Source organism: Triticum dicoccoides, chromosome 1A (assembly GCF_002162155.2).
Source record: "Triticum dicoccoides isolate Atlit2015 ecotype Zavitan chromosome 1A, WEW_v2.0, whole genome shotgun sequence".
Classification (NCBI taxonomy): domain Eukaryota; kingdom Viridiplantae; phylum Streptophyta; class Magnoliopsida; order Poales; family Poaceae; genus Triticum; species Triticum dicoccoides.
In genome coordinates, this window is record NC_041380.1 from 604,914,066 (window position 1) to 604,924,132 (window position 10,067).

The window sequence follows — 10,067 nt, forward strand, 5'->3', positions numbered from 1 at the left end:
TCTAAATATCCATGCAAGGTGTAATATAGACTTTGAAGATGCATATATATAGTATTATCCACTAATTGATACATTTGCATCTTTGTGCCTAACCTGGGACACAAGGCAAGTAACACCGTTCTTTAAACATTGTTAGTGCCAGTGTAAGTTAAAATACCATTTGCAATAATCAGATGATAATATAGCTAGCAAGAAAGCCATACGTTACGTACGAGCAAGCTGGATCTGTTCTTCCTTCTCTACATATATATATAGTACGTGCATGTGCAGGCATTCATACAAGAACTAAGAAGCACAAAGCATTGCTGGTTCAGGGCAGGATGTGGGTGGTGGACATGGAGAAGGAGATGGCGGGCATCGAGCCGCCGGCAAAGGTGGCGAAATGGCCGAAGCACTGCATTTTCCGTCTGCCGCGGCGCTTCAAGATAGCCGATGCCAGGTAAGATGCACCTATTACACAAAGTTAATTTGACTTTCATAAGCCTTTTTTAAAAAGGTGAGTCAGTCGGCCCCGTTGTCACCTAGGATAAAGTTTTGAAGTGAAGATACTTGCTACGGAGGATCTGCGCCCAAGTGGCATCAGTCTCTACCAATAACTTCCACAGCCATTTGCTGAGAAGACACATGTTCTTGACCTCAAGATTCTCAATGCCAAGACCCTCTTGGTCTTTCGGACGACAGATGATATCCCATTTGGTGAGTCTGTATTTTCTTTTTAGTTCATCGCTCTGCTAGAAGAATCGTGATCGATAAAAGTTCAGTCTTTCCCTAACTTCAATTGGGACTTAGAAGAACGACAAAATAAACATAGGCATACTCGTGAGAACCGAGTTTATCAGAATTAATCGGCCTCCGTATGACATGAGCTTGCCCTTCCACCAACTCAGTTTCTTTTCAAAGCGGTCCTCGATACACTTCCATTCTCTGTTTGTCAACTTACGATGGTGGATTGGTATACCTAAGTATGTAAAACGTAAAGTCCCCAATTCGCACCCAAATAATTGCCTATAAGCCTCTTGTTCGTCATTGGCTCTACCAAAGCAGAACAATTCGCTTTTGTGAAAGTTAATCTTTAACACGGTCAATTGTTCAAATAAGCATAACAGCAGCTTCATATTTCTCGCTTTTGACAAGTCATGCTCCATAAAGATGATCGTATCATCGGCGTACTGTAGGATAGACACACCACCATCAACTAGATGAGGTACCAAGCCACCCACCTGACCAGCCTCCTTAGCCCTTCCTATCAGAATTACCAACATATCAACTACAATGTTGAACAGGATAGGAGACATCGGGATACTTGGCTCGGAGAGACCCCCCTTGCCATTCAATACCCGTCTCTGTATCGTATTGTTCAACGACGTGATGCGTTCGTTGCAACGGTACTTCAATCTATTCCCCTTAATATTCAGTTCAGAAGGACGCTAGTTGGCAATCGTTGGGAAGAATGGCTTTATCTAGTACGTAGACTGATGGAGGTTCAGTTGTCCCAACAGCCCAATAAATTGCACTGGAAGCTTACTAGGTCTGGAGAGTTTACAGTGAAATCAATGTATCTTGATGTTATCAATTCAAGCTCTATTCCTAGTTCAAAACATGTTTGGGCTGTCAAAATTCCTTTGAAAATCAAAGTGTTTACGTGGTTTGTACAGAAACAAGTAATATTAACCAAGGACAATTTGGCAAAGCGTAATTGGACAGGACCTACTAGGTGTAGTTTCTGTGATCGGGATGAAACTATCAAACACCTTTTTCTTGATTACCCATTAGCCAAAGTTCTATGGAGGACGGTCCATATTGCATTTAATATTACTCCACCGAGTTCTGTCAGCACGTTATTTGGAACATGGCTTAACGGGATAGAGCCCGAAATAGCGAGACACCACTATAAGAAATATGTCAACTTGTGACCCTCACTATTGGTCCCTGAAAGGTCATAGTTTTTCATTTGCGAACTTTTTGTGACCAAAAACAAAAGGTCAAAAGCTGGCGGTCGTAAACTAAAATTAACGACCTTCTCTGTGAGAAGGTCATAGACGTTTAAGACCAAAATATGCCTACTGGTTTGTTTTGGTCACTAGCAACCTCCCCAGGCCACGTAGGCATCCAGCGTGGCAAGCTGATGTGGCACAAGATTCAGCCCGGTCCAATTCGGTTTTCTACATGGGCCTAGCCCAACAATTCAGCCTTTTTACTGTATATTTTCTCTATTAATTTTCTCTAGCTACATGGGCCTGGCCCAACAATTTGGCCTTTTTATTTTCTAGGCATAGCCTTTTTGCTAGTCTATTGATTTTCTATTTTCAACCATTTTATTTTGCAGCTGGTCCTACCACAGATTGGTCCCACTTGTCATGCTTATCCCAAAATTGGTCCCACACATCAAAAATTTCGAACTTTGCCAAACAACCATTATATCATTTCATAGGTATTCAAATCACATACAGAATAATTATCAGACCAGAGAGCAAACGAAATTCATCCAAAACAACACTACATTGGTCTATTACAATCATTACAATATACTACAAGCCAGATATGCCTACTACTGCCTACAATTACAACACATAATATGCTACTGTTTGTTGATATGCTTCACAGCTTCAGACTTTGATTCGCACTTCACCTGTGCAAAGAATAAAAATGAAAATATAAGAATAAGAATGTGTACAGAACATCAAACAATAGCCAATGAGGAATCCAATAACTTATAAGCAAAAATTGACAGCAAATGTCATGTAGATAAATAGTATGACTAACACTAACCAGTATATGTTCATGGGGTGACAAGAAATAGCAGACTAGAAACCTCAGGAGGCAAAATAAGTAGCATGGTAGTGAGAATACAAGTACTCAAGGCAAGTAACCCAGTTTCAGCGTGCTTAAGTTCAGATTTTTTGTCATAACATTTAGATCCAAGAAGACATTAACACGCTTGACAGAATTTACATGAATACGTTGTGTAAGATAAATTGCACATAAAAAAGAATAATAATCAAGAAAACTTTCAAGGAAAACAAGTATGTTGCACCAATATAATACACAGGCAGCAGAGTTTGTGCTAATAGAATACAGCAGCAGTGAGTAGTAGTAATTAACAGGCAGTAGTTAGCCAATTCACATGAACATGCTAACAAGTTAAGGCAGCATTTAAGCAACGGGTAGCAGTATCCACAAAAGCAACAATATAAGCTATGATAGGTTCACTTGAAACCAGGCATATAAACCAAGTTATGGAGTAATAATCTCTAATTCAACAGAAGTTGTTAAGTAGCCAACTTAATTAGATTCTACAAGACACTGCACTAGAAATATTGATTTCTCATCCAATTGACAACTATATTACAGAGAACACCTCAGTAAGGATGGGTAGATTTGATGTCATACAAATATATATAAGATTTATTGATTAGTGTTTGGACTAAAAAAGCTGGTAAATTCAATGCACAAATTTTGATGGTAACGGATTAGTGTGTGTGTTTGTGTGAAGAGAGTGATAAACAGTCGGAACATTATCACCTTAACACATATAAGAGAAAACATCAGTTAGTAAGTGAGAATTTCACGCGTCCTTTAGAAGCAATTTTGATATCCATCATATCCGGGTTTGGCCGGTACCCCAACAGGTCACCCTCGCCTTGTTGCCCGCCCTTCCCATTGACCTTGGCGCCTGGCGCCTTATCCTGGGCTGCCGCACCATCTGCGGCATTGGTGAGCTTCTGGATCTGGTACTCCATCTTCTTGTCTATTGGGCGAATCTAGCACAGAGAATTCAACATAAGACAATCTACTATTAGACAGCTGCAAAAATGGAGACTGGCAACTTAGCAATCAACAACACCTGAGGGCACACGCACACACCTTCTCAAGAAACAGCCTGATCTCGACAAGGCTGCGCGCAATAGGGTGGCCATCGACAGACAGCCCCTTGGCCTTGCGTAGCAGGTAGTAGACGAGGCCCTGGCAGTAGCTCAGCAACAGGTGGTGCTTGGCCTCCAGGTACCCCATGCCCTTGCCCGTCGTCAGCCGGTTCTTCCTCACCTATACCAATACACAAGCAGTCAAGCACACACGAAAACGAACAGAATACTCAGTTTTGTTGATACTGCTACCCGTTGCTTAAATGCTGCCTTATTCTTACACAAGTGAACTTATCATAGATCATAAAGCGGCAGGTATCTACAAGTCTAGGATGCGGCAGCAGCACAGTGCAAACTGAAGACTTGGTAAAGCTGTACAACATCGTTCACATAAAAAGCCTATCGTTGCTTCTCTGCTGCTGGAACTTTGAAATCCCACGCACCCATTTGAATTTTCCAGTAGTACCAAAAACATTCAGAAGGGTGGCGGCGTCAGTAGCAGCACCAGGTGGGTGCATTCTTCAGAGGAACGTCGCAGCTCGGCGACCACTGGTAGGTAATCAGCTGTACAACGGAGCGACAGATATCTCAATGTTCAGCTGAGCACATCAACCGGCCAGAATCGCCTCCACGTGGAGATCTCGTCTTTGGTCTGCAGCTTCCTGATGCCGCCGTAGAAGCCATCCGTCTCGTCCCCTTTCTCCCGGTGGTCTTTCCTGCTCACTGTGGTTTGCCTCCACCTCGACCCAGTCGCCTAGTGCTTGAACTCCAGCATGATTGTATCTGACAGAGCACACACACCCAACAAAATTCAGATAAGAACACACAGACACACACACACAATGGCAAAAGTGGAAAATGCTATAGATATGGATAAGAACGGACGAGATGCTATATATTAACACACTCTAGACTGTGGATACTGGATAGGACGAACAGCACAAGATCACGGGAGAGAGAGGGCAATGATCAGACTGTAGCCATGACGTTTCATGCATGTTGACGATGATCCTATGGGATAACGAATCTTTGATGCCCTCGACATGTTCCTGAATATATTTCACATGCTTCTTATCTTCCCTGAGGCTCAAAAAACATGCAACTAGAGGATGAATTACCGTCTTCATGGCAGCGGCAGAGATGCTCGTTCGCGTTGCATGGCTCCAGGTGACCCACGACGCCGTACCACCAGTCTGTGATCCATCACAAGAAATCATCCGTTACCAAGTGCCGAACTCTACACCGATGGAATTTCGCAATGGCGCAGCCATTAACAAGAGCAAGAATGCATACATACCGTAGGGGAAATCCTTGTTCTTCCGCCACTGGATCTCGAAGTGGTCACCGGGGCGGAGGTCCTCCAGGCAGGCCGAGGCGTGGAGGTCCTGCGCTGGCGCAGTGAAGAAGGGTCCCCCGGCGCCGCAGGTGTCGTTCCTCTGGTCGGTGGCGAACGCGACAGCGACCGAGGCTGCGAGAGCCGGCGAGGTAGAGGCGGAGGAATGGCACGTAGAAGCCATGGACTGCGGAGGCGGAGGAAGGGCCCCGCCGCTCCGCCCCTAACTCCTCCTTCATCTGCCGCTGCGTGGGCGTGGTTGTAGAGGACGGCGGTGGCGGATCTGGGCGTCGCCTGAGCAGCTTGGGAAGGGGAGAGGGTGGCGGCGGCAGCGGTGCGCCGATGCGAGAGAGCCCGGGGTTGGAGAAGAGGAGGACGGCGGCGGCGGTGTTGTGGGAGAGGAGTTGGTCGGCGGCGAGGCTGGGGCTTGGGTTGGGGAATCGGGAGAGGAGGAGGAGGAAGTTTGGCAGGGTGGGGGCGGGATGGTGAGCGCTGCGACTGGGATGGGGAAAGAGGGGCCGGCGACGGAGGGACGTCGTCGTCGATCTGGATTCTGGATCGGGGAGAGAGAGGCGGCGGCAGGTGTGTTCTTGGGGAGAGGGAGAGAGGAATGGCGGCTGGGGGTTGCTAGGGTTTTGTTTGGGCTGCTGAGACCAAGTGACAGACGTTGGATTCGCCAAGTGTGGACGGTCCAGATTGGCTAAGGAGGTGATCCATGAGAACAGTCCTGATTGGTTCGAATAGTCTGTGATTTAAAATAGTTTCCAAGTGCTAAGAATAGAGTGATTTTGTGAAGCAGCTATCAAATTTTTTTTGCAAAACGGCACCACACAAATTTTCACTAGATTTATACCACATTTTATGGATGAGCACCAATTTGTATGCATTTCTGATCTTTCTAGCTATTTAATCATTTTTCGAGTGCCTAAAAGGAGGGTTTTTTTTTTGCGAAGGACCTCCCAAATAGTTGTTGTAAAATTGGACCAAATCATTTTTCTAAAATACTAGGACATATTTAATGCACAATTGACTAAATGGTTGGGTGTAAAAAGTTTTGAGCCACCTCTCGTGAAAAAGACAAATTTCCGCTGATTCAGTTGGAAGCGGGTCAAATTTGAACTGTAGCTGCCTTGTAGTTTGCTCTTTATTTTTTTCCAAAAATCATTTCTAGGTACGTAAGTATCTATTTAATCAGAGAAACACCAAAAAAATTCCAAGATTCAACCACTATCTAGAAACGGTCATTCCCGCCGTTTTGACCGCATTTTGAAACGGTCATAAAAATTCAAAAAAAATAAAAAAATTGGGAAACCTTCGCATTGTGTCATTATATGTGGCCAAGTTCCCCGGAAAAATAATAAACTTGTAATACGACAATTATTTTAAAAAAAGTGTTCTCGGAATCGAGCTATCATGTTTGGAGATCAATGACTTTCAAGCCAAATGATCAATCTTATGGCCATATTCATGGCATAGTTTGTTCAAATGATCTTATATTGTGCACAAGGGTGCATATTGGAATGGCAAACAATATTGCCTAAGGAAGTTTTCATTTTCTTTGGACGAAAAAAACATTTTTCATTTTTCGAGTGCCCCAAAAGAGGTTTTTTTGTGAAGGACCTTCCAAATAATTATTGCAAAATTGGCCAAATCATTTTTATAAAATACTAGGATATATTTAATGCACAATTGACCAAATGGTTGGGTGCAAAAAGTTTTGATCCACCTCTCGTGAAAAAGACAAATTTCCGCCGATTCAGCTCGAAGCGGGTCAAATTTGAACTGTAGCTACCTTGTAGTTTGCTCTTTATTTTTTTCCAAAAATTATTTATAGGTACGTAAGTATCTATTTAATCAGAGAAATACCAAAAAATTTCAAGATTCAACCACTAGCTAGGAATGGTCATTCCCGCCGTTTTGGCCGCATTTTGAAACGGGCATAAAAAATTCAAAAAAAATAAAAAAATTGGGAAACCTTCGCATTGTGTCATTACATGTGGCCAAGTTCCCAGGAAAAATAAAAAACTTGTAATAAGGAAATTATTTTAAAAAGTGTTCTCAGAAACGAGCAATCACGTATGGAGATCAATGACTTTCAAGCCAAATGATCAATCTTATGACCACAATCCTGGCATAGTTTGTTCAAATGATCTCATATTGTGCACAAGGGTGCATATTGGAATGGCAAACAATGTTGCCTAAGGAAGTTTGCATTTTCTTTGGACGAAAAAACCATTTTTCATTTTTCGAGTGCCCAAAATGAGGGTTTTTTTGTGAATGACCTCCCAAATAATTGTTGCAAAATTGGACCAAATCATTTTTATAAAATACTAGGCCATATTTAATGCACAATTGACCAAATGGTTGGGTGCACAAAGTTTTGATCCACCTCTCGTGAAAAAGACAAATTTCCGCCGATTCAGTTGGAAGCGGGTCAAATTTGAACTACAGGTGCCTCATAGTTTGCTATTTATTTTTTCCAAAAATCATTTCTAGTTACATAAGTATCTATTTAATCAGAGAAACACCAAAAAAATCCAAGATTCAACCACTAGCTAGGAACGGTCATTCCCGCCGTTTTGACCGCATTTTGAAACAGGCATAAAAAATTAAAAAAATCGGAAAATTGGGAAACCTTCGCATTGTGTCATTATATGTGGCCAAGTTCCCACGAAAAAGTAACAAACTTGTAATACGGCAATTATTTTAAAAAAGTATTCTCAGAAACGAGCTATCACATATGTAGATCAATAGCTTTCAAGCCAAATGATCAATCTTATGGCCATATTCGTGGCATAGTTTGTTCAAATGATCTCATATTGTGCACAAGGGTGCATATTGCAATGGAAAACAATGTTGCCTAAGGAAGTTTTCATTTTCTTTGAACGAAAAAACCATTTTTCATTTTTCGAGTGCCCAAAAGGAGGTTTTTTTTGTGAAGGACCTCCCAAATAATTGTTGCAAAATTGGACCAAATCAATTTTCTAAAATACTAGGACATATTTAATGTACAATTGACAAAATGGTTGGGTGCAAAAAGTTTTGATCCACCTCTCATGAAAAAGACAAATTTCCGCCGATTCAGATGTAAGCGGGTCAAATTTGAACTACAGCTGCCTCATAGTTTGCTATTTTTTTCCAAAAATCATTTCTAGTTACATAAGTACCTATTTAATCATAAATACATGGTTTGGTGGCGATACATCGAGGTTTGGGCGGTGGCCGAGGGCCCCAACTCTAGAGCGCGTAAACTCGCATGCCCGCCGCATGGTCACCGCGTGATCATGGCGTTGCCATGTGTTCTGGGCGTCCTAGGCATGTCTAGTGGGTTGGGCACTCCCCAGGTAGGTGCTAGGAGGAAAATTACAACATAAGATTTCACGAGGAGACCGATCGATGCTCAAACATGAATTAACTGCCAAGTGTTTGATTAGCGGTACGGGAAATGTACATGGCTAATGGGCGTGAGTTTTGGCTGAGGATGATTAGTTACTAAGAAGACCGTCTTCACAAATTTTCAGCTCAAAAGGAGGAGCCTAGGTGGTACTTGCTTTGCAAACTACCACACTGGACATAAATACGAATGTTGAAGCTCGGCTCAAAATAATGAATGGATTGAGCTGGAATTTGGTGGAGGATGGTTATTTGGGCATAGGAAAGCACTGTAGAAAATGGATACTATTTGGGCATGCCAAAGTGGTACTTCCTTCACAAACTGTTGTTCTGAACAGAATAGGAAAATGAATATTTTTGAATTATTTTTGAACTAGGCAAGGAAGGTTTGTACATATTTGACGAAGATATGACCCAAATAATTTATGAGATTTTTTTGGGAATTTTGGGAATGACAAAAATATAGGTTGCTTCACAATCTAGGGCAAAAACTGCCACATGGACATGACACATAGCCAAAACTGATGAGGTGGCGCCTAGTCATAGCAACCCACCACAATTTATAAGTCTATGACCATCTATATTGGTCGTTAACATCTAGAAATAAGGCAGCGGACTAGCGCTGTTTGCTTTATGACCATTTCATGTAATGAAATTACGATCTTTCTGACCAAAATGGTCGCAATGGTTTAGGTTTGGAGCCCCCCGAACAGCTTTTGACCAATTGGTCTGAAATGGTCATAGATCTATGACTATTTCTGTAACACCCCGGATGTAACATTCCCAATTTGTACTCCAACTCTTGCTGTATCCAGCGTTAAGTTAATTTATTTTCTCGGGTTCGGGTCTTGTCTCCGTGTGTTGTTATCGCTGTCATGCATCTCTTATCATGTCATCATGTGCATTGCATTTGCATACGTGTTCGTCTCTTGCATTTGAGCATTTTCCCCGTTGTCCGTTTTGCATTCCGGCGCTTCGTTCTCCTCCGGTGGTCATTTCTAGCTTTCTTTCGTGAATGGGGATTAAACATTTCCGGATTGGACCGAGACTTGCCAAGCGGCCTTGGTTTACTACCGGTAGACCGCCTGTCAAGTTTCGTACCATTTAGACTTCGTTTGATACTCCAACGGTTAACCGAGGGACCGAAAAGGCCTCGTGTGTGTTGCAGCCCAACACCCCTCCAATTTGGCCCGAAATCCAGCTAACTCTGCTCCATGTCCTAGAGCATTCGATCACGATCACGTGGCCGAAAACCGCACCTCATTTGGACTCTCCTAGCTCCTCCTATGCCTATTTAAAGGCCCCCCAAAAAATCTCCTTCTCCTTCCCCGGACGAAACCCTAGATCCACCCACCTCGCGCGCATCGGACACGTCCGGCCGCAACCGGACACGTCCGCCACCCCGCCATCCAACCCGGTGCCGCCACGTGGCGCTGCGGGTCCCCAGTTCGCCGTCGGCCCGCAGCCGGCCCGCGCGG

The 10,067-nt window shown here is 43.2% G+C and overlaps 1 pseudogene; it reads left to right on the forward strand.

Annotated features, from left to right (window-relative positions):
- Positions 1 to 320: 320 nt before the first annotated feature.
- The window catches only part of LOC119357155, a 33,462-nt pseudogene continuing 23,715 nt past the window's right edge, over positions 321 to 10,067 (forward strand).